Here is a 23664-nt window from a genome sequence, read left to right as displayed (position 1 = left end):
TTCCTGTCCTACTGTTATTTTTATTAAGGTTGTATTGGTGCCTGTACACTGCACTTCAGTAGATAACAGAGTCTGGAACCATCCTGAATAAATTCCTGATAAGGTTCAGTACTTGCTTCAAAGAGTTTGTAACCTAGTTTTGGCATAATGCTAGCACCCTGCCTTCACAGAGCTATTTTTTTCTTAGCCACTTTACATAACTGGAAGCTACCCTTTTTTTATGTCAAAGGCTGAATTCCTGAAGCAATTGCTTTGGCTAGTAGACTATGTGAAGTTCAGGTAGGAGTAGTTGATCTACCGTGTGTGACTACAAGCAGGTAACCTCTATTTCTGAAGTTCTTGAAATAATGTTAATAGCTCTCTTTAATTGGTGCCCTTTTGACAATTTTGCCTGTGTAACTTGCTTTTCCTAGCTAGCCTTTTTGTCTTAACTATTGTCAAAAGGCTTTTAGCTGGACTAAAAACTTCAGCAAAATCATTTTAGCTCTCATGCTGTTAATATTGGCTCTGCTTTCTTTGGCAGAGATAGCTATGTTCAATTCCTGCAGCTCTGTACTCCACCTTGCCCTATCTTTTGGTTTTTTTAAGTTTTGCTGTTTAAGCCATATTGCACTAACTAGTTCTTCCTACATGTTGGAAGTATATGGGTGCAAATTATCAACTCTTTTCCTTTCTGCCCAGCAGCATTGGTATACTTTAATATAAAAAAAAAAAAAAGCTTTGTAAAAGCACTTAGGTATACTTCTGCCACCCATCAAAAAATTTCCTGCAGATGCCCACTTCTGTATTGTGCATGACTACATTGTAGCAATCCATTATCAGAGTATCCTCTTTAAAGGGTTAACTGGGATAAGGTGTTCGGGTTTTTGAAGGGAAGGGGCAGAAATACTAAATTTCTGTGTGTGGAATACTTGAAATGGAGGCTACTGTTGGAGCACTCACAGGTGTTGGATCCTCATGAAATCTTATCTGAAGCATCTGTTCAGAGCAGGAGAGGTTCATAGCACTGAGAATTTTTCTTGAAGTTACGCTATGATGTGCAGACAAGAGAGCAGCTGTAGGGCGGTCATTCTTTTAATGCACTTACAATAGCTGTGCCACAAGTTTTCATGGATCTGTGACTGTCTTCTGTTAATGTGAAAATGCAACCTGCTAGTGTTCATTTATATATTTATGTAAGTGGACCCCGCAGGAGGTGATGTAGCCTAGCAAAGATGGAAGCAGACCCAGTGTCTGCCTTCTTCAATCTTTGCTGTTACTTTAAGTGTTCTCTGTGTCTCTGTTCTTTCATCTACAACACAAGGTTCAGGTGTTTATTGGTGATAGATGGCACGCTGCATTCACATACCAGGAGGAATGCTAAGATTAATCTTTCATGCCAAAATGAAAAAATCTCATCGTTTATATTATTTATGGAGCAAAGTGTTAATGAAATTGGCTTCATTAGAGCATCTCTTTTAGGTTCTTTTGTTTTCTGAAGACTTTCTGAACTTCAGAATATGTGCAAAATTTTAAGATGTCATTTGATTTTTAAAGTCCCCTAACAGGCTGTCTTCCCACCATTCTTAAGAAGTCCAGATTGGGCATTGGGAAAATTAGTCCTGTTTTGTGAACAGTTTCAACAAGCTGATTCCTTGTGAAAAAGTAATGAATTGCAAAAGCAGTGGTAACTGCTAAGTATTTTCCCTCTTTGCAAAGACCTTTGAGATCTACTGATTAAAGTGATTGTTATTTGTCCTGGTGGCAACTGAAAAATAATGCATGGGAATTCATGTAGAAATTACTAATGTATTGCTGTAACACTTGGATAGCTCAAGTGAATAAGTAATAGGTGGGTAATTGGCAGAAAGTGATGCAAGTAATCTAAATCTCATTCTAGTCTTGAAGTCTGTCAGTAGAGGTGTTTAAAAAGTAGAATTTATGACCTGTGGGAAATTTGAATAGTTGAGCTACAAAGCATACTAAAATCCTTTAAAGGATGAAAAAGCAAAGCAATGAGTATTTTCACATAATGAAAAGTTTCCAGAAATATGTAGCTAAAAACTAGGAGCAAAACTCTTTGCATTTAAAGTGTTTAAAATATTTAAATGATTCTGCGTATTAACATAATTTTCCATATTGGAAATGGCATTTCCAAATTAAAATTATTCTTCATGTTCTGAATTATTTTTGTCACAATCAACCTAAATAAGCATGCTTGAATTAAGAATTTTTGTTTTCTGTTTTGTGCTGTTTCTAGCCTCATTTTAACTTGTACACAAGCAGTAGTTCCTTCTAGCAAGGTCCTGATCATTATATGATATGTTTCTTTGTAAAGCTTGAAGACATTAAAAAAAATGCCAGCCTTCTGTTTACAAAATTGTAGTGTAAGGTGACACTGGTTATCTCTGCTTGTATCTAAGCTGCTTTTGCAGTTCAAATGGGTATTTTGGGTGCTTTGGAGTCTTACTTGTTTTTTAGGTTTTTATGCATGGCTTGTAAAATAGGTATACCTTCAGTTAATAATTTAGCATATAGTGGTATATGTAGGATGTGTGGGGTAGGCTGTTTTGTTTTTCCCTCAGGCTTGCTTTATGAGCTGATCAGGCAGTATTAGCATTGTTCCTATAAGAGTGTGACCATGAAAATGATCCATGGTACTTTTTGTGCTCATGTTCATATATTGCAAAAAAGGTACTAGTTGCAGATCAGGTCTCTATGTGTTTTGTGTGTTACAAAGACAAGAAAGATGATGATCGCTATCCTAGTGGTTACAAACCAAGGAGAAGACAAAAAGGTGGTAAAAGGGTACACCGAAAAAGCTCAAAATTAGAAACAAGTCAGCAATATGAGATGTTCTTCTAACCAGACACATGAAGTTATGCATTTAGATATGAGGATAAAGCTAAAACACTGACCAGATTCATGTTTCAGAGTGATTAAAAAGGCTGATGATGGGGACTGTGCAAAAACCAGAAGAGAGTGCTTGTGTTTATTTTAAATCAATGTATAGAAGATGGAAGGATCTCTGAACCTTAGTCTATTTATTCATATGGGTGCTCCTAAGCAAGGAGGTTGCGTGTAAACCACAGGAAGAAGAGTCTCTCTTGAATGTAATTTTGATTAATTATGTTCTTAATTGAATCATAAAAAGCAAATATTCCCACAGCATCAAGCATTTCATTCATATTCAGAGAGCTTGAAGTGGAAAAGTATAGCAATTCTAACAATGCTAAATTGGATACAGTGCTAGCAGTATATCATATATCAGCATTTATTTCTAGGTTTAGTTTCATTAATCTTTTGCACTTTTTCTAGGTTACCAGTTCCTCTGATATTTTAGAAGAGAAGGCTATATTTTGATAATGGGCCATTCTGTGTCCTGTCATGCTGAAATATATTTCAGTTTGTCCATCTCTTACTTTGTTTCATAAGAATAAAATTCAAAAAATAAAATATACTGACATTGGGAAACATTATTCACCTGAAATGTAATTCTATACCTTCTGTACATAGCACAATATTTATCTCAAAGGCTGTTTTTTGTGGTTGTTAGATTTAAATACACAACAAATCTCAGACTGAAACTCTCTTATCGTATGTTACAGTGACATTTGGCATTTCAGTGATTTAATACTACTAAAATACTTTTTCAATATGAACACATTTCTTTAATTTGAAATAGGAGTAACCTTTTATTATTTTTATCTGTGCAGACTATATAGGACTTGGCAAACTTTCTTAAGGTTAAAAGAAAAGCATAAAGTAGTTGTGGGGGAAACCTTCAAAACTCTTCAACTTTTGAAGACTTGTAATGTTCATGGGGACTCTATTGAATACTATGAAGTATTTACTCTTTAATACAATTGTATTCTCAATATTATTAATATATATTTCACAAGATTACTCTTAATTTATTTTTATCTTAATTTATGAAATTTCAAATGAGACCTGTGGAACAATCCAAGGCTGAGTATTTTAGTTTCCAGCTACTTCAAGCCTAGAAGAGAACTCTGGATTAGCAATACAGTTCAAGACAAATGTTAGTGTGCCAAGCAGAAGTCAATATAGTTCATTTGTGTTTGCTGAAAAGCTAAGAGAATATAGCTTCCTGGTTGAAAATAAACATGGCAAGTGGGATCTAGCTTTAAAAAGAAGGTATTTTAAATAGGAACAGTCTTTCTAAATACAGAAAATGCAGCTTAATGCTATAGATTTATTTCTTATTTAAAGGTTTTGCTAAGCAGGGTTTTAAAGGGAATCATTTAAACTCTAAAATAGCTTGTTCAATGCAGCAAATTTTGTAGTCAGAAAAAGCATGGCACAAAGACTGAATTTTGAAAATATAGATATGTTTTGCTTTCATATTTTCTAAACAGTGGGTTTTATTTTGGTGGCTTTGTTTGGGGGTTTTTTTGGTTGTATGTTGGGGGTTTTTTGTTTGTTTTTTGGTGTGTTGGTTTTTTTTTTTTAACAATATATAATTTAAAAGGTATCTAGGTTACAAAAATTGAAAGGAAAAATAGGGTGGAAAGTGAAAGGAAAAATAGGGTGGGCTGTTTTAATCCACCAATCCAATTTAGGAGTGAATTGAGATTTCTTTTTTTTTGGGGGGGGGGAAGTGTGTGTGTATATTTTATTACTATTTTTTCCAACAAGCAGAACAATTCTTGTTTTACTTCATCACTTTCTTCGTCGTGGTCACTAAATGACAGAATAGTTACTTGGCTCTGGGGTGCATTGCCATAATAAGCAGATAAGACTGGTTTGGTTGGTGCATAAGCTATTGCTTATCTTCCTGATATCCTCCAGCTACCTCCTGAAGGAATTCTTGAAGAAATTGCCTAAGAGCTTCATGGACTTGCTGGTCTAGAGTTTCACACTTGGTCCATTTTAGGCACATGTCTATGAAGGCTGAAGTCTAATCTGAATAGCACATTTTGGTCAGGCTTTGGGCAATTACTTCACTGGAACGAGAAAGTGTTATTTCATCTAGAATTTTAGAGTACTCCATCCTATTGCAGCATCATGATAACATGTATCTCAAACGTCAACAAATAGATCTAATATCAGACTAATAACAAAATAAATCAGTTACTAGATGCTTCTGACAGTGAGAATTGGTTCACCATTCAGTTGAAAACTGAGTCTTTCTAGTCAGTTTTGCTGACAAACATACATTCATAATTATAGTAGTTGGTACCATGAATACATCCCCATACAGTAGAATGTGTTTGGTAATTTATTTGGCATTTAGCACATATCAGGAGTTAAACTCCTGTACCATGTGTCAATTACCTCCTTTTTATATATCAAGCACAGCACAGTAAGTTGTTTGAGTAATGTGAAAAAGCAGATGACATGGTGCAGAAGGACCACTTGGTGACCATGCCAATGTGATGTTATGCAGCATATTTATTGGCCAGTGAAAAGTTGCTAAGATCACCAAGTAAGCCCCATAACTCTGTTTAATATAGCTTTCCTGTGGGTTTCCAGACCCACTCTCAACACTGCTCAAAAAGGGCAGAAAAAGAAGTTGACCTTGAGAAGAATGTCCACATCAGGCCCTGCTTCTACATCTATGGATGTTCATGTTGCTGCTCCAATGGAGTCAGCTTTGATGCATTTCCAAGAAGGAGGCAATGTGGCATTTGTTTCTTTGGTTTGGGGTCTTTTGTGTGTTACGTCCCCTGTCGTGTCCCTCCCCTCACCCCCCAATATGTTGTATAAGATACTTCTCCACACAGTATTTTACACTATTTTACTGCAGAATTACACCAGCAGTGTCTTCAAATATTATAACTTATTCCATGTTGGACTTCAATATTATTAGGTGTTATGAATATGAAAACTGATTTAAAACTGGACCCCAAGAAGGCAAGTAGTTTTAAAATTGGCTTGTTGCATTTCTGGATTTGCATTTGAGTGAATTGGAAAAGCTAAATCTTCTCTGTCCAGGAGCTAAATAAAAGTGACACTTGTTTATCAGCTGCAGCAGTTCAATGTGGAATGTAAATAGTCCTGATGTGCATTTTGGTGGTCTCTTACTACCACTTGAAACGCTCTGTGTTTTCTGTTTCTCATACCACTTAAAACCTCACCAGCTACAACTACCCCGTATAAAAGGATTTAATCTCTTCATTAGTTAACAGTTGTGATGAGGATTTCTGTAGCAGCTGGTAGGCATTAGGCACTGACCTTTGTTACATTTCAGTGATGCTCACATGCTCTGGTGGTTGTGACTTCCTGAAAGTCTAGCCTCTGTTGCTGAGATTGCCAGAGGAGGAGACAGAGGTGGTGGTGGCAGCAGCATCATCTGCTGTTCTTTGTTAGGCCAACACTACCTGTGAGAATAGATTTGGATGAAAGATGGCAATACAAGCGTTATTATAAAGCCAGCCGTATGCTGGGCTGCGTCAAAAGGAGTGTGGACAGCAGGTCAAGGGAGGTGATTCTCCCCCTCTACTCCGCTCTGGTGAGACACCTCCTGGAGTATTGCATTCAGCTTTGGGGTCACCAACACAACAGGGACATGGACCTGTTGGATTGAGTCCAGAGAAGGGTCAGGAAGATGATCAGGGGACTGGAGCATGTCTCCTGTGAAGACAGTCTGAGAGAGATGGGGCTGTTCAGCCTGGAGAAGAGAAGGCTCCAGAGAGACATTCTAGCAGTCTTCTAACACCTGAAAGGGGCCTGCAGGAAATGTGGAGAAGGACTTCTTATAAGGGCATGTAGTGATAAGACAAGGGGGAATGGTTTTAAACTGAAAGAGGGGAGATTTAGATGAGATATTAGGAAGCAATTTGTCATTCTGAGGGTGGTGAGGCCCCAGCACAGGGTGCCCAGAGAAGCTGTAGCTGTCCCATCCCTGGAAGTGTTCAAGGTTGGATGGGGCTTTGAGCAGCCTGGTCTAGTGGAATGTGTTCCAGTCTGTGGCAGAGGGGAGCTAGATGATTTTTAAAGTCCATTCCAACCCAAACTGTTCTATGACTCAATGGTTGTATTAAAAAATTTAAACATGGGGAACTTGAGCTGCCATTTATGGATGAGCCATTTAAGTTGTAAAGGATTCATAGCTTAATAAATTTCCATTTGCCTTACACTTTACGATATGATGTAAAGACAAGCTTGGAAGAGTGCTGGACTATTCAAATCAATTGGGATTAAATGTAACAGAGTGATATATTGATTCAGAATGTCACTTTCTTGCCACCCAATAAACTTTAATTTGCTTTTCTGTTGTTTTGTCTGCAAGTGATCAATATTTAGAATATCAACTGTGCTGCTTAAAGGATACGTATTTTCTTAAAGGATTCAAACTTTTTTTGTGTAGGTTTTCTTGGTTATATTAGTTATTAACCATTTAATATACAGAATTAATGCCTAAAAGGAGTAGTTAAATATGCATAGTGATTTCTAAAGATACCCGGCAAACTGTTAAGCTCCTTTTGGAGACTGCTGTAGGAAAGAAGTAATAATCGAGGAAGAGGGGCTCAAAACATCAATCCCTTGTTCCCAGCAAGCCATTATCAAAGAATCCTTCATGCTCTAGGAACACATGAAATACTGTGTTAGGGTTTGAGATGCTGTTGCAAAGGGTTGGTTCAGAATAGTTCATTTGGGCCTTTCTGGCTGTTAGGATAAGTCACCTTCCACTGAAACCAAAAGCACAACTGTGGGCTCAGCTGTCACAGCTGGTAGCTGTTAATTTTGGCAATGGGTGCATGCTCAGTACACCACAGAATGGCAATCTTTTGCCTATAAAGACAACATCAGAATCTTGTCACAAATATAAGCAATAGTACTATTTGTAGAGATCAACAATTTGTGAGAAATGTTAAAATAGAAAGTTATGAAGTATAAGAAAAGTTGTAAGAATGGATATATGAATGCAACTATCTTGAATAGATATTACTTTAAGCCTTCCTAAATTGCATTCAAGGATTTTCTGGAAAGGAAGATCTGAGGCTCAACACTAGTGTTGTTCTGTTACCATAAATATGCCTTTTTCTTGTAAGAAATTTTTTTTTCAACTCCTTTGTATGTCTGTTAAACCTATCTCTTTATTTTGTCTTTTTTGGTAATATGTGGGTGTTAGCTTTCCAGTTGTATTTAAAATAGGAAATTGGCTTTCTGGCTTGTCATGTTCTGTTGTAATTTTGTTTCTCCCAAATGAGCTAACACTTCTATTTTGTTTTTTGGGTTGGTTCTCCACCCCTCCTCCACCCCCCCCCCCCGTTTTGCCTTTTAATTAAGGCAAATATTTTAACAATTATGTCAATTAATGTCTGAAAGCATTTAAAAGAAATTATTAGTAGGAAAATAGTGGACTGTATCATAAAAGGAGAATTTAAATGTGATTATGAGATTAACTTCGAAGAACTTCTTAAACACCAGCAATAGCCTTCCTTATATGTATTATTTGACTTTAAAGATTTTAAACATTTTACTGTAAAATGATTAAAATGGAAATAGACTTAAGACAGCATTTCTTACTGTCAATTACTACTTAGATGTTTTGATTCTGAATGCACAAGCATTTTAGTAAAATGTAAACAATCATGTAGATGAGAGTTGAAAAGGAATATAAAGAAAAAAGCTGTATGATCTTGCTTCAGCAGTAATTACTAGTATACATGTTTCAGGGAAAAGAGTTTTAAAAGTATTATTCAGCAGTAATTATATTAATATATGAAAAGTAATATTTGCAGTGTAATAACTGTAAAGGAATGAAAAATCCTATTTTAGTATTTTACTTGTCATATTTTCTTTCTCTTATACTTGTGGACTCTAAGGAGAGCTTTTCAATGTGGATGGCTGAATGTGAACATTTTAACTGCAGCTGTTCAGTAAAACAATGTTAGAAGTTATTTTATATTTAACATTTCTGTGACAAATTACGGTCCTGAATAATGTCTTGGAGCATTTATTTTTCCCAAGGAACTGGAAAATTGCTTTATTGCTAACAGAAGTCATAGGCAGGCATTAAGAAGGAAGAAGTGCTATCTAAAAGTTCTCTTGGATATATTTTTAATTACACTTCATTTTTTTCATGGCATTTGCATTTTAAAGGTTTTCACTATGAAACTTAAAAAAGAAAAGCAATCTTCCAATGCACTTAACTTGAATAGTGTCTTTAACAGCTATCTTGCATTGTCTAACTGCATTTTCCTTTTGTGTTTACTATGCTCTGTATATATTTACCACAGCTCTTAGTATAGTCTTATTTCCCCTTGACAGTTTGTAGAACAGTTACAGAGAGGGAGATTGTGGTAAAAGATAGGATTTTGTTATTGCTGCATGATGTATTTAGGATCAACAGTTGTGCAGTAGAACTACTTTCCCTAGTGTATATAACAAAGGGGAAGAGTGACACTGAGTGACTTTTAGTAAAATTCTCCATCAGCTGTTACACAATTGATGATAGAAGAGGAGTATTTTTATTCTTGGTTGCAAGCTGGGATTGTTCAGCCTGGAGAAGAGATGGCTCTGGAGAGACCTTCTAACAGCCTTCCAGTTTCTAGAGGGGACCTACAAGAAATCTGAAGAGGGACTTTTTACAAGGGCAGGTAGTGACAGGACGAGGGGGAATGGCTTTAAACTGACAGAGGGGAGATTTAGATTAGATAGTAGGAAAAATTCTTCACTATGAGAGTGGTGAGGCACTGGAACAGTGTGTTTTGAGTAGCAAGATGATACGATTAAAATGTTAGAATGAGTGAAGATATTTCTATAGCTTTGGCAACAGTGCTTGATTGGTTGTTTTTTTGTGGCTACTGTTATTTTAGTGGAAAGAAAAAAATCATAAGCCAGTACCAATTGCTCCTTTTTGTTTCATTACCTTCATAAAGTGCATCTTCTGTAATTAATACTCAACACAATTATTAAAGCTGCGTTCAGATTTGTGTAAAGTCCTACAATATGTAAAGCATATCATGTGTGTTTCTTGAGGGGAGTGTCTTTAGTCAAGTATTTGCCCATTCGGTCCTTCAGTGTCAAACAAGCAGAAGGGATTTTATTTATTTAAACTTGTTTTGAGCAGGTATGCTTTAAAACCATAAAGTTCAGTGCCCTGTTTTATCATGAATATGTTGCTTTTAAGATGTTACCAGAATAAGCCATCTTTTAGTTCTGAGCAGTAACCATATTCCATACTGAGGGGAATACACAAGACTCCTTTCCAAAGAGCATACACTTCTAAAAAGCACTGTTTTCTTTAATGGAATATCCAGAAACTTTCAGCAGGCATGTGACATCTATGGGTTTTCTTTTATCTTTGGATTAAAAGTGTATCTCCCATGTTCATTCCTATTCTGGATTACTTCCACTACTAACTCCTATTATGCTTCTCATAAAATGTTCTTAACACTTGCAGTATTTCAGGTTGATGTTATTCTTTCTACACAGGTAAGTAACTACTGACTTTTTACTGGAGTGAAAAGTCTTGAAGTAAGGTTTAAATAACTAAAAGGAAATGACGCTAGATTTATTTCCTAAGGGAAATACAGTCGTCTTTGTACTGTGAATTTGCCTATACTGGGGAATAAGAAATGCAAATGATGTATTTCTTTTACCGTTTTACAATTTGACTGTCATTGCTAAAGACATATTTTTGTTTCTCATTACTCATACTATTTCCATAATCAGAGGAAGTTGTTCCAGAATCAGTAACACTCTGTCAGCAGCAGCATCTGAAGATGATCACTGGCAAGGAAGTACAGACAGGTGAAACAGTGTGGGGAAATTCAATCAGCTACTGAGGAATCCTAGTTGTGGCTCATTTTGTCTTCTAGATTCTGTTCAGGAACATTTCTTTTAAATAAAGGACCGGTACAGACATTTTGTCATTCTGCAGGGCTGTGGTTTATGCCTTGCATTGTAATATAAAACCTACATTAAATGTACCATGGAAGTTTTATTTGTGTTTTGCCACTGGAAAGTACCATTTGAATGAACTAGAAATAAATAAGTAGCTGACATCCTAAAGTATATGTCTGTTAAAAATGAACAACATGCACTTTTACTGGAACAAATATACTTACTTTTAGCAGTCATGTGAGAGGGAAGAGACAGGCTCTGATCAGCAAGTGAAGTCAAATGTTCGAATAAATACACTTTTGAACAGTAAGGCATGGTTGTGAACTGTATCTCTACAAAAGATGAGAAGAAAGCATCCTTTTAAAAACAAACAAAAAGAACAGTTTTTGTTACGAGTTGTAATCTTTGTGGTGACTGTATGAGTACTGAATCTGGAAAATAGGTATAAGCTGACCACATTTTTTTCTGAAGACAGCAGCAAAACTAATAGAATAGTGGTTTTTATTAAAGACAGTGATACATATGCTGTATGTGATTGAAGACAGAATTGTGTGACAAGCACTGCTTGATGAACACTAGGTAACTGTCTCCCCATGAAGAAAATTCTGTTCTGTTTTTTATTTTTCCACTTGAGTGGTAGAAAAATCAATGGGTCTGTCTGTTCTTTTATTTATTATTATTATTTTTTTATCTACCTCGTATGTTACAGCAGTCCCAAAGCTATTTCGAGTATGGGTTTTCTTTCAATTTGGAGTGAAACCTGCAGGATACTGAAAAGTAGAATTTTGTCTGGTATTATCAAAGTACCAAGGGTTTAGTTTGCAGCGGGATTTGAGCAAATTCTTCTCAAGTTTTGAGTTGAGTCTCAGTGAAGTTCTCAAAAGCACTGTGAAGCTCTTGGCACTTCTCTACAAGTATGAATATTAGCCCATGCTAATACACAGATGTTATTGTATGCATTTTTGCAATTTTACATGCAAATGTATATTTTGGAAAATAGTATGGCCTCAAAAATAATGGGTTATTTAAATCATATGCTGTAAACTTTCATGTTAACTGGTGTCACAGTGGTTCCATCAGTGTCTTATCAGGTCTGTTCCCATTTTCTAACAAAATACTCTAATTTCTCTGCAGGGTCCAGAATGTGCTAAACTTCATCTGTGTCTTTTGCCCAGTTCATTTAGCTTTTAGATGTGTAGAATTATAAAACTAGGCTAGAATATGAGGCAAAACTTTGATAATATTATCAGATTTTAATAATAAAATTAAATTTACCATATCTTAACATAAATATTTGATTGTCTGTGCTGCATAACTTGTTGAATTAAGGAAGTCATTCATGTCAGGTTATGAATACAGATGAAACATCCAACTCTGAAAGGTTTTATTAATCGGTATGACACATTTCAAATTAATTGACTTGTTAGATCATAGCATACAAAGCAGCTTTATCCTTGCAGTTGTGAGAAATATGGAATATTCTTCACCAAAGCTATTAAAATAGGATCAACATTTTGAATCCGGAATAAATTAACATAAGGAAAAGACTAATGAATCTTTCCTTCCTTCAAAAGGTAGAGGGAGAACAGATTTTCAGAAGTGGAAGAAGGCAGACTGAGATGGTGTTGGCTTTGAGACTGTAGGGTCTCTTTATTTTGGAGGGAGACATGCACGCTATAACAGGAAATCTGTGTAGACAGACTGAAGATCTGTAGATGTGAAGCACATGTATATCTATAGTGATTAAATACAAGTATTGAATTCAGAATAATTCTTGTCCTTGCTTTCTCAGATCTGTTGTTTATTTTTGTAATAATGATGATTAGGAAAAATTAAACTCTCTTAGATATTTGGTAGCCTGAAATTCCTACATATTAGAAGACTTCTTTGAAAAGCTCAATTGAACAAATGATTGCTTGGAATTTTCTCGCTTTGCTATTACCATTGTAATTGTCATTTTCTGTGTGACTCTGTATATTTAAGGCCCAAATCATACATCTCTATATGTGCAGATGGATGACCTGAAGCATTCTGGCTTTAGTAGAGAGAGAACTAGAGCACAAACAGGTTAAATATATTGTCCAGTTCTTGCAGAGAGATTTGGCAGCTCAAGTGCCACTATCTGTACTTACTAAACAGTGGGTGAGCTCTTCGATCCCAAATGATTCTTCCATCTTTCAACAGATTGCTGTTTTCCTGTTGCCACATCACCTAAATAGAGAATGAGAGGATATAACACAATCTCTCTCTTAGTACAGTGTTTCTGAATTTCTGTTACATGACACCCTAATGTCAGAAGACATCATGAGTGCACTCTTTCTCTCCCAGTCTTACAAAACTTGAGCAAATCTATATATGTATATATATATTTTTTTCTATTTTAAGTAATAAAAAGGCTTACACAATAAGAATAGTATGAGAGCTAATGTTTTTATGTCTCTTGGATTTCAAACACTTCTTGCAACTACCAGTTTTGTTCTTTACGTTGTTAAAGTGTATAACATAGTTTTGAATGGGAGGAAAAATGTGTAGATGAAAATCCAGGTAAATTCTGAGGGTGTTGAACATTGAAGAACATTTCTGTGCATTCAGTTTTGAGAGACACACTCCTTGCTGTGGTAAGGGAAGTGGCAAGTATGCACTGACACCCCTCTGCCCCAGGCAAATCCTTGACAAAAAAGGAGTGGTAAATACTGATTCTTAATAGTGAGATTTTTTTTTTTCCCTCAGTATGTTTACCAAATGAATAACATTCACAAAATGAAAATACTTTAAACTGAAAAACATGACTTTAAATAAAAGTATCTTTGTTTCCTCCCCCCACCCATCTTCATCAGAATACTGATGTGTCAGTTTAGTTCCATTATCCAGAATATCAATTGCTGTTTTCTTACGTTGTCAGAATTTAAATTACCAGAGGTCTGCAAGATTAGCCCTGCCTGGTATGCTGAAGTTAAGCATGCTCTATTTAAATGACCTGCTTTAAATTTACATTTTTATAGGCATGCTTCTCTTACAGAAAGTAAGTAATGTTAATTTCTAAGAAGAAAATATAGGTGTGATCTTGTGAGAAAAAGTGTGGTTCAGTTTGTGGAGGTAAGGGTTGAATGATGTGCATCTATAGGATCTGCAAAATAGAGCTGCAGTCCTCTGAGCTAACCTTCATCTTAACCTTCACAGGCGAAGCTCAGAGAGTTAAAAACCCAAAACTTTATTACCCATGCCCAGTAGAGTAAAGGTTGTTTTTCTTTCTCTGGCAATATTAATGATTTTCAGCTGACTGCATTTTAATTAAAACCACCAGGTAGCCTCTTGGCTCAGCACATGGGAATGCTGGTGTTTCATGTCTGCGGGTGCTACCTGTGCACGCACACACACAGCCTGTGCAGCGGAAGTGAGACTCACTTCTTTGTGTGAGGCAGCGCTTCACTCTCTTTGCATTTTTGGGGGAATTTAATATCACTTACTGCAGGAAGGCTGTCAAGGAGATAAATTCCTGATTTATTTTTTTTTTTCAGAACTAAAGGCAGAAAACAAGCAAGTATTTATTGCCTAAGCAAGTGCTGTGTTCTAATACGTGTAAGTTGAAAACTTTTGTTCAAATGGTTTTTAAACGAATTGTGCTTGCGCATACAAATGCTATTTTCACCCTCCTCAAAGGTGAAATGGCACAGAAAATACTACTGATCTTTTAATGTAACTCTTCTCTTGATGTTGTGTGTATACAGAAGTCAAAAAAATTAAACCAGTGTCCTTACTGTGAAAAGTTCTCTGTAACACATACACAGAATGTTAAGGTGATCCTGCATGGTACAAAATACATTGCAGAAAGGGAAGACAAAAGCAAGAGATACACTAGTCTGAAAATATTTAGTAGTTCTATATGCCTTAAGTGCTTTTTAAGCCACCTCTACCTAGAAACTTGCATATGTGAGAATATTATACGACAAAAATTTGACAGAGCATGGTTTCCTTTGCTCAGAAGAATAAAGATAGAATAGATCAGACTTCTGTTTACTTCCAAGTATGCTTGGGAAACAACTCTGAAATAGAACGTCCATTTTTGCTTGCATTTGCTGTTTTCTGAAGATGCTTTCACTGAAACTATAGTATGTGGATATACTGACTTTAATGTCAACTGTTCGTGATCTACACTAGCATAAACTGTTGTGTTTGTGCTGGGGTGAGGATGTACTCATAACAAGACCTTGTGTTACAACCTGTACTTTGAGGAAAAAATAGTATTCATTTGCTTGTAGTTTTTCATCTTTGTTCTTGTGGACATCAATCTTCCCTCCATTAAAGGTTCCCTTATGAAGCACTATTCAGATTAAAATACTTAAAATACCTCAAACTAAGACTAAAATACAGTTGTGTAGTGCACTTTAGAGTAGAAAAAAAATTATATGGCATGAGCACACTGAAAAAGGTTAAAACTGGAGGGTTTGACTAAAATTGCCTTTTCAATTCTCCTGTGATTTTTCTTAAGACTTTATATTGGAGGTGAAGCCTGTGTTATCAATACTATCAAAGATTACTGGAGCGCTTTGTTCCTTTTAGGCATAGTAGGCATTTCAAAACATAATGTTGAAAGTAAGCAAGAACCGGCTTTAAAAACGAAAAGAGCAGGCTCATGGGGCTTAGTTTGTATTAAATATTGCATGCAGTGCTATCGATTCATGACACTTTATAGCATAATTGTTGGTATTCCGGTAGAGCATTCCAGCAGAACAGCAATTTTAAAGGCCAAATATTCTGTGAGAAAATGTAACAGCAAATTGCTGGAAAAAGCGAGAAACTATACAGTTTCCAACAAAACTTTGGCAGCACTATTTAAAATAGTGTAACTTTACATAGATATGTCATTCAGTTCTAAATACCTACGAATTCCAGCAGGGCAAGTCCTGACAACAGAACTAGCCCACAAAAAGACTTTCCTTACACCAGAGCTTTTAAGATTACTTTATATGTGACCTACTAAACTCTAAACTATATTTTCTGAGCACAGTAGGAAGAAAAAAAAAAAGCTTGGGCAAAATGCAGTAGCCAAGACAAAACGGAAGTCTTTGATTTCAGAGATGACAATTGTGCATTTCCTAATTAATTCTCTTTCTTTTTCCCCTCATTTTTCTAGCCTTGTGTTTATTTAAGCTTTCCAACAGACCCTCTGAATCATCTGAGCTGTTGCTTTATGTACAAGAGACTATTGTTTTGATTTTACTGTTACATTCACTACATTGACTGTCATCTTGTCATCTTACCTGTCATTCTCCCCCCTGCTAAAATTCCACACAAAGGACAACTGTTTAGTTATAAGTGCTCAATACCAATGTACAGAGGTGGTAGTGGTTGTAAAAAAGCATCCATTGTATAATAAACCTCCCTTTAAGACACACAGTAAGGGGCACTAGACTGGTGTAGTCATCCTTGTCCACTGGGAGCCTGAAGGCGAAGGCTTACTGTGGGCAGAAAGCAGCAGGAGAGGTGGGAGCTTGTGCCCCAGAGGACTTGTTCAGTTGGATTTCTTTCAGATCTGCAGGTCATGGTCAAGGGGCTGGTTATGGTGCTGGTGGTATTTGCACTTGCACGCAGAATCCATCATGGGAGGTTTTAATTGTGCCGAACAACTTCAACACCAGCGGACGGAGCAGGGGATTTGCTCACAGATGCATCACCAAACAAAGCAGCTTAATTGCGCCCATTTTGTGTGTTATTGATGTACCTGGTGAAGTCTCTGTGGAAAACTGGCAGGGAAATAAGTGGATTTTCTGGTAGGGATTGGCAGGCTAGTACACTGCACAGAAAAATTACCAAGTCCTGCTCTCTGATTTATCTGAGAACTATGTAATTTTTGATTATGATTTGTCCTAATTTGTTCACAATTATAAGATCTGTATGTATATTTATACTATATGTATCTATACTATCATTCTAGGATTTCTTGAGACTTTGGCAGCAAAGACAGTTTGCAAAGTCTATTCACCAACCTGCTCTCCTACACCATTCTGTTCTCTTTCTCCGTCATGCTATTACAGTTTACCATAAATCGTATTGCCGAGATGATGAAAAATAACTTTTTTGCAGCAGGAAAGCACTCAAAAAGCAGTGGCCAGTATTTTAAAAGTCATTTGCCTTGTGGAATGCTCCCTGACACAACAACTGTTTCAGCCCCAAACAACTGAAATGCAATGAGCTGCACTGCAGCAGGAGGAACAGGCAGTATTACACACTGCTTGTGCATATAGCAGGGGTAGAAACAGTAGTTAAAGTTGTTTAACACAAGCCGTTACACTGCACTATATATCATTAAATAGCACTCTGAAGCTGTCTCCAAGGAGAACCTTCAAAACCTAGCTCTGAAAAAAATCTAAGTAGTAGGAGGTGGAGATGGTAGTTGCTCAGAATAAGAGGTAACTCCTGAGAAGTAGAGACGAGCTATAAACTCTTGAGTTCCTGATGCTAATGCTTGGGATAGTCTTGGGACCACTTAGTAAGACATCTGTTATCTTGTTGCATTTGGACCACGATTGATTTATACCTTCTACTTGTTGTGTTTTTTTTTTTTTGTTTTTTTTTTTTTGGTTTTTTTTTTTTTTTAGCTTGAAACAAAAAGCTAGGCCGTAAGTCTAAATGAAACTCTCTTTTGTATGACACTGTAGGTATTAGGAAGCAAGGAATGGGCACATCAAAGGCAAGACAGACATGCATTTAGCGTCCCCTCTCTCTAGAGCTGGCAATTATGGTAGAGCTGCGTTTATAGGCAGTGCTGACAAGTAATCTGTAATATATTTGAGGAAAGTGGAGTCAAAAGTGGGATTGCTATCAAGTGTCAAAGAGTCAGTGTTATTGATAGGCTACATGAAGGAATTAGGATATGGAGAGGACCTTCTAACTCTGAACAGCTCTCGAATTTATACAGGAATGTTACTGTGTTTCTTAGACCCAATGTGAACTTTCTGTAGCATGGTTGTCATCTTGGTGGAAAACTGGGTAAGAGTTATGATTCAGTCTTTACAGTAAATAGTTTTTCCCTGTTGGGTACAGGCTACTTGAAGTAACTTTCTGAAAATTTTTTACTCTTTTATTTTTATTTTTTTTTTTTTCCTTTTTCATTTCTTTCCTAATCCTGAGTCCAGGTGCCTCTTTTGCGTATGCAAAGTTTATGTAGAATACACATGCAGGGTAAAGAATTAGGAAGTCTGTGAAGTTATAGTGGGTATTTGTGTCAAATTTTAAATAAGTGTCTTCTATATAAAGTTGGATATAAAAATCCCAGATCATGGCAAAACCATTAATTTTATCTATGAGGAGGACAAAAATATTAGTCCCTACTCTTGAGGAGTTTTTAATTCACTCGTGTATTTATTGTGGTTTTGCCAGCTTGAGGCTTTAGTATAATTTTAATTTCTCTATTTCCATACCACAGGTGTTACTGGTGGTATGGAAACCTTCTAGTTCATTCTGTGCCTGTGTTTTGTTTTAGTTAATCATGTACTGGTTTTGTATTTACATGGTAAGATGAAATTTTCTAGCTGTGGCCAGAACAATGAGCAATACAGCAGTGCATCAGACCATAAAGAAGGTGAATGTTACTCATTCCTCTCACATCAAAATCACATGTCATCCCAAACATTTTATCTGCTACTTCTCATCTGTAGCAACTATAAAGGATGAACTTTAGAGTACCTAGCTTACCTGAGCTGTCTCCCCAGCTAATTTGCCTTTCTGAAAACTAGCCTATTTATTTTCAGAAACCAGTATTTAATACTGGGACCAAAATGAAAGTGTAGATTGTTATTAAGTGCTGTTATTTACTTTGTTACACACATTTTACTGCTTTCCTTTTGTTGGTGGCAAAGATTAATGAAACTTTTATAAAGTTGGATGGAAAGAGGAGGAAACTATATTAAACTACCCCAGTTTGCTGCACACTAATTATTGTGTCAGATCTCATTAGAAAACAGATGCACACACAAAAGTATACTTATTTATTTTAACATATCTGCTTCAAGATAGGACTCTGCAAATGTGTGAAGGGCTTGCAGGTAAAATATCTACACAAATCAACTTACAAAAACATTATTCCTTTTGGCTTTTCTCCATCTCAAGTTTCAGCAGAAGAGTAGAATAGAAAGCATTAGGGAAGACTTGTACCGGGGACAGGGGTGTGTGGGAAAGGACTGGATTCAGCACATTGTGTTCTAAGGAAGCACTTATTTTTGCAGGCATGTAATTTCAACAAAACTAATTATGAGACTGAGTAGCAAATTACGTATTTCAATGTTTGGGTTTTTTTGTACCTACGCTTTGTGCAAGACTTTTGAATCTGATAAATAAGGGCAGAAATTTTAAGATAGGTGTTCTCATGAGAATCAAAGAGCTTTGTACTGAAAATAGGGTATGGAAAAAATGCAATTTAGGTGACTATATGTAACAAATACAGCAAAAATGATAATATTTTTATGTGAAGTTAATAGAAACAGTCTATTTCAATTAATAATACATGCTTATTATCTGTCTAGTCCTATCTACATGGCTGTGATTGATAAAGGGGAGAAAATATGGTGAAGGAATGACAAATTGATCTCTGGTGTCTGCGGTTATATGGTTCTTTTCTACCTCCTCTGGGTTGTGTCTTCATTCTCAGGTGGTTTCAGTCCCTTGCTCCTTTATATGAGGAGACTTGGATCCCGTGGCCTCTTCCTTTCTTAGAGGCTCCCATTTTTCTCTCCAGAATTTGTTGTTGATTGCAGGGAGATGGTGTAATTCCAGGTCTCTTCTCAAATACGGAAAGGTCAAAGAGCCAGGAAGTTTTGAAGTTCGTGAGGTCATGTCTGTAGGAAGGGAGAAATGTTGCTTGTGATTTCTTTTGTATTCTGTCCCTATGCGGAATTGCAGAACTGAGCTTTCCAATTTGGTCATAGATAATAAGCAAACTTTTAGAGAACTGAGGGTGTTGTGTTTCTTCACTGTTGTTATTCTGCAGTAACAAAAAGTAGACAATGGTGTATGAATGTCAGAAAGCTGCTAAACAGTTATAAGTTCAATCATTTTATGATAATAGATAAAAACTGAACATGAAGTTGTCTTTTCCTCCTTTTCCCTGGACTTTAAGTTCTTGTATAACCTTAATTCTACAGAATGGAATTTCTCTTTGTAACTCTTAAAGGTAAATTATACTGCTTTCTTCCTCCATGTCGTGTGAATACTGGAACATTCACATTCTAGAAAACTGAAAGGTCTCTTAAAAGCTAAATTTAAATAACAAAAAACCCCCTACAAAATAGTTGTCTCATAGCAAAAATTTAGCTCAGTCTACAGAAAATAAGTTAAAGATTTTTAGTAATATTCTATAAAGATTGTCTCCTTTTAGTGTGCATTCTTTAAATGACACTAATCCAACTGTTATGAAATCTTTTTCAGTGTTTTTAATTAGACCAGATAGCCATGGAACTATTTTAAATAATATGTGAAGACCTTCACTAATGTAGAAGTTCTAAATAAAAATCGAAGTCTTTCTAGCATCCTTTATCAGAAAATTAACTGCAAAGACATATGCCAAAAAATCTGTTCCTTCTTTTTGATGCTCAGAAATTACATACATGAATGAGTTTTACTTTCATGATAAAAGGACATTCTGCTGCCAGGCAATATATTAAGTAGGGACATAGAGTTTGTTCAACATCTCAACAATTATGTTGAACTGTAACATAGTAAAATACATTTTCTTAGGGGGAAGTTGGTTGTGACAACTGAAAGTTTTTGAAGAAAAACATGCGAAGTGTAGGTAGTCTTTCTTACACTGAATGATGAAAGAACCTGATGTCTGACTTGACACATGGTTGACATTCCATGACCACCCACAGCTGTAGCGATTCTTCATTAGCTTGTGGCTGCTCAATATGCTTGCAAACTAAGTTATCTACAGTGGGGTCCAAATGTGGTTTCAGTGAGGTGAAAAAATGTTGGGTGGTTTTTTTTTCCCCCCCCCACTTAATGAAGTCAGTTGCTACCCTTGCTATTGCAGAACCTGGAAAACGTAAGGATAAGAATTCCAAAATGTAGGAAATTAAGCTAAAAATTATCAACATATGTTTAAGTATCTCCTAGAGTTAAAAGTGAATGAAAATATGTAAAGTTCAAATATTTTTGCCCTAAATTATATGCTTTTAAAACGAAATTTGTGGCTCAAGCTTGTTATCCTGTGTTGAATATGGAGTTGCTTTTCAACTCAAGCACTTGGGATGTCACTAAGCATTATAGTAGTTTGTAGGGCATTTTAAAGAATTTGCTATTGCTACATGTTTTACTTTTGACTTGCAATTTTCATCCTTTTAAAATCCCTTGTGAATTTTGTGTCAGACAGACACATGACACAGCCATATGATCTTTGTTCGCAAAAGGGTCCTGAAACACCTGGTAGGATGAATTGCAAGGTGGTCGCATGTTGTGTACTGTACTTGTCAACGCTAACAGTGGACAGCTGGAAATATTTAAACTCAAGTTCTAGTTCTATTTTGGTATATAACATAACTGAAACAAATAGTAGTTGAAGATTGGGACATTTAATCTTATGTCAGCTAGAAAGGGGTCATTTCTACAGGACCATAATTCTCTGAAGAAGCTTCAAAATCTGCTGCAAAAGAATAAGAGTACAGCGAAGATGCCTTCATTAGGCATCACGTTCAGTGGAGGCAAATAATTTGATGTGGTGGGACATTCCTACCTTTTATTTTTATTTCTATGTTCAACCCATCCCTTCAAAGGGGTAAAAGATGGAGACGTAAACATCCTTTATCTGTCACTGAGAAATGGTTTCCCAGAAACTGCAGTTGACTTGATCAGGATGCACTCTAACACAGACTGCCCACATGGTGAGTGAGGCCTCATGTTAGAAACAAGGTTCTTTTGGAAAGCCAAAGTTTGTTTATATATCTTAAGGGGAACTAAGTGTTCTTCTAAGAAAACAGTGAACTAAAAATAGAGCAAGTAAGTAGATAAATCTCTCCACATCTCACTCTGTAGGTTTCCTCCTTCAGAAGTATGAACCAGAGACCTATGGAAAAATATACTTACTGAAGATCTTCACATCTCATTATAGAAAGTTATTCATTAAAGTAATACTTTCTAGCTGTTTTCTAATTTGGGTGAACCGAAAGAGATTGCAAACTTACGTAGAAGATAGCCTGGCCAAATATGCAGACCAGAACAAAATGGTGCTTAGTATGTACCCATGTTACTCAAAGTTGTGCGTATAACATGAAGAATATAGAGGATCCACTTTACATAGAGTTTACGAATAAAGCTAAATGAAATCTTATTCTGTCTACCAAAATAAACCAAAATAAACTGAAATGAAGTTTTCTCCTTTACTTTCATTAGCTTTGCCAGAAATTGATTTAGCAAGTAGCCTTGTTTTTTGTCTAATTGAAAACACCAGTAATGGGAGGAGGAGAGGTTGAAAGAGTATGTGAATTATTTATAACCATAGTTCATATCTCTTCTTATTCAGATATATCTGAAGAATGCAGCACCATGTATGTAGAAAAGAGGATATGTCTGAGAGGTTGCTCCGATGGTACTGTACTCAGCTGTAGTGAATGGAGTGTTTTCAATACCAGCTTATATACGCTATAGGATAACTAAGAATTTGATGCTTTCTCCATTTGTGTGCTCAGAAATGGGATGAAGGAAGGAGCACTAAGGAAGGGTAGCAGGTTTTCCTTCAGTACGCTTTAACAAGTATGATTGAGCCTGGGCTCCCTCAGGAGACAGTGCTACTTCACAAGCTCTCAGTAAATAAGCAATTACATGGGAAGCATAAACAAACTGATTTGCTGGAAAAGACTGGTGATTGTTTTCTTTTCCCCTTTTGTTTCCCTCTGTTCTTTCTTTGGAGTTTGCAGACTTTATGCATAAGCTTGATACAGATTGCATTTTTAATCTCTCTTTTTCTTTTTAAAGTACTGCAGACTTCTGATTCCCATATATTTATTTCTCTATGTATTTTGGACACTTTAAGGATGTTTTCAACCTGTAATGGAAGTTATGCTGCAGAATTTGTATGCACTGCACTGATTTAACCTAGAAAATGAGTGAAGTTCTAATTCATATAGCTATAATATATAAATAAACCTAGGAACTTATATGCAAATAAACTGAGCTGCTATTTTACATTATTCAGCTTGCTCCACTTCCAATAATTGGTTCTTCTGTTCATCTCTCAGATCTTATTTCCAGAACTTTTTGGGTCAATTAAATGGCAGGATATGATGCCATTGCTTTTGGCTTTCACGTCAATGAGTGTATCAACATGATCCCTTGCAAGCCAATAAAATACAGGGTTTTACCTTTACTTATTCCTGTAGTTACAAAATTGGTTTTCCCCCGTTTGATACTCTGTTCAGCTTGGAAATGAAGTTGTGAACCGTGTTATTGGTAAATAGTGGAAGCACTTGTTAGGGTGATGGTGAAAGGCATGAGGGGATCAGTGAAATAATGCAAGTCTTCAGTTGTTCATCAGCAGTTTGGTAGCAGATATTTCAGCTAGGTGTGTGCTGCAGAAGTGGGCTCCATCTTGCCTGGTAGCATATAGCTTAGAGATGAATGAAGGGCAGTTTTGAAGGAGGCTATCACTAATGTACTTAAAGGAATATTGTTGTGCTGCAGTAAAGTTTTGAAGTAGCATTGCTTCAGTTCATGTGGGTTTGTGTAGTGTCAGATAAAGGCATCCACACTGATACAGCAAGCTCCTTATCACTATATCTTATAGTGCATGCTGGTAAAAATCAGTGATCTGTCACTTAACCTTCCTCTCATTATCTTTAGTCTTGCTTCTTTAGTTTTATGTCTTAGTTTGAATTAATG

General features: G+C 36.2%; 1 protein-coding gene across 7 annotated transcripts in view; it reads left to right on the top strand.

The window, feature by feature from the left end:
* Positions 1–23664, top strand: part of LOC115601713 (ephrin type-A receptor 6) — a 490729-nt gene that overhangs the window by 91639 nt on the left and 375426 nt on the right. Inside the window, exon 1 of one of the 7 annotated variants that reach the window (XM_030472047.1) lies at positions 14321–14376. The exons of the other annotated variants lie outside the window; for them this stretch is intronic. The gene's annotated coding sequence lies outside the window, so the exon portion shown is untranslated. Of the gene's footprint in view, positions 1–14320; positions 14377–23664 lie in introns of those variants that run through there. 7 annotated transcript variants of the gene reach the window in all.

The sequence above is a fragment of the Strigops habroptila genome, chromosome 2 (genome assembly GCF_004027225.2).
Source record: "Strigops habroptila isolate Jane chromosome 2, bStrHab1.2.pri, whole genome shotgun sequence".
Taxonomy (NCBI): domain Eukaryota; kingdom Metazoa; phylum Chordata; class Aves; order Psittaciformes; family Psittacidae; genus Strigops; species Strigops habroptila.
The sequence above is the reverse complement of the archived record's forward strand: the minus strand, read 5'-3'. Positions and strand labels throughout refer to the sequence as shown.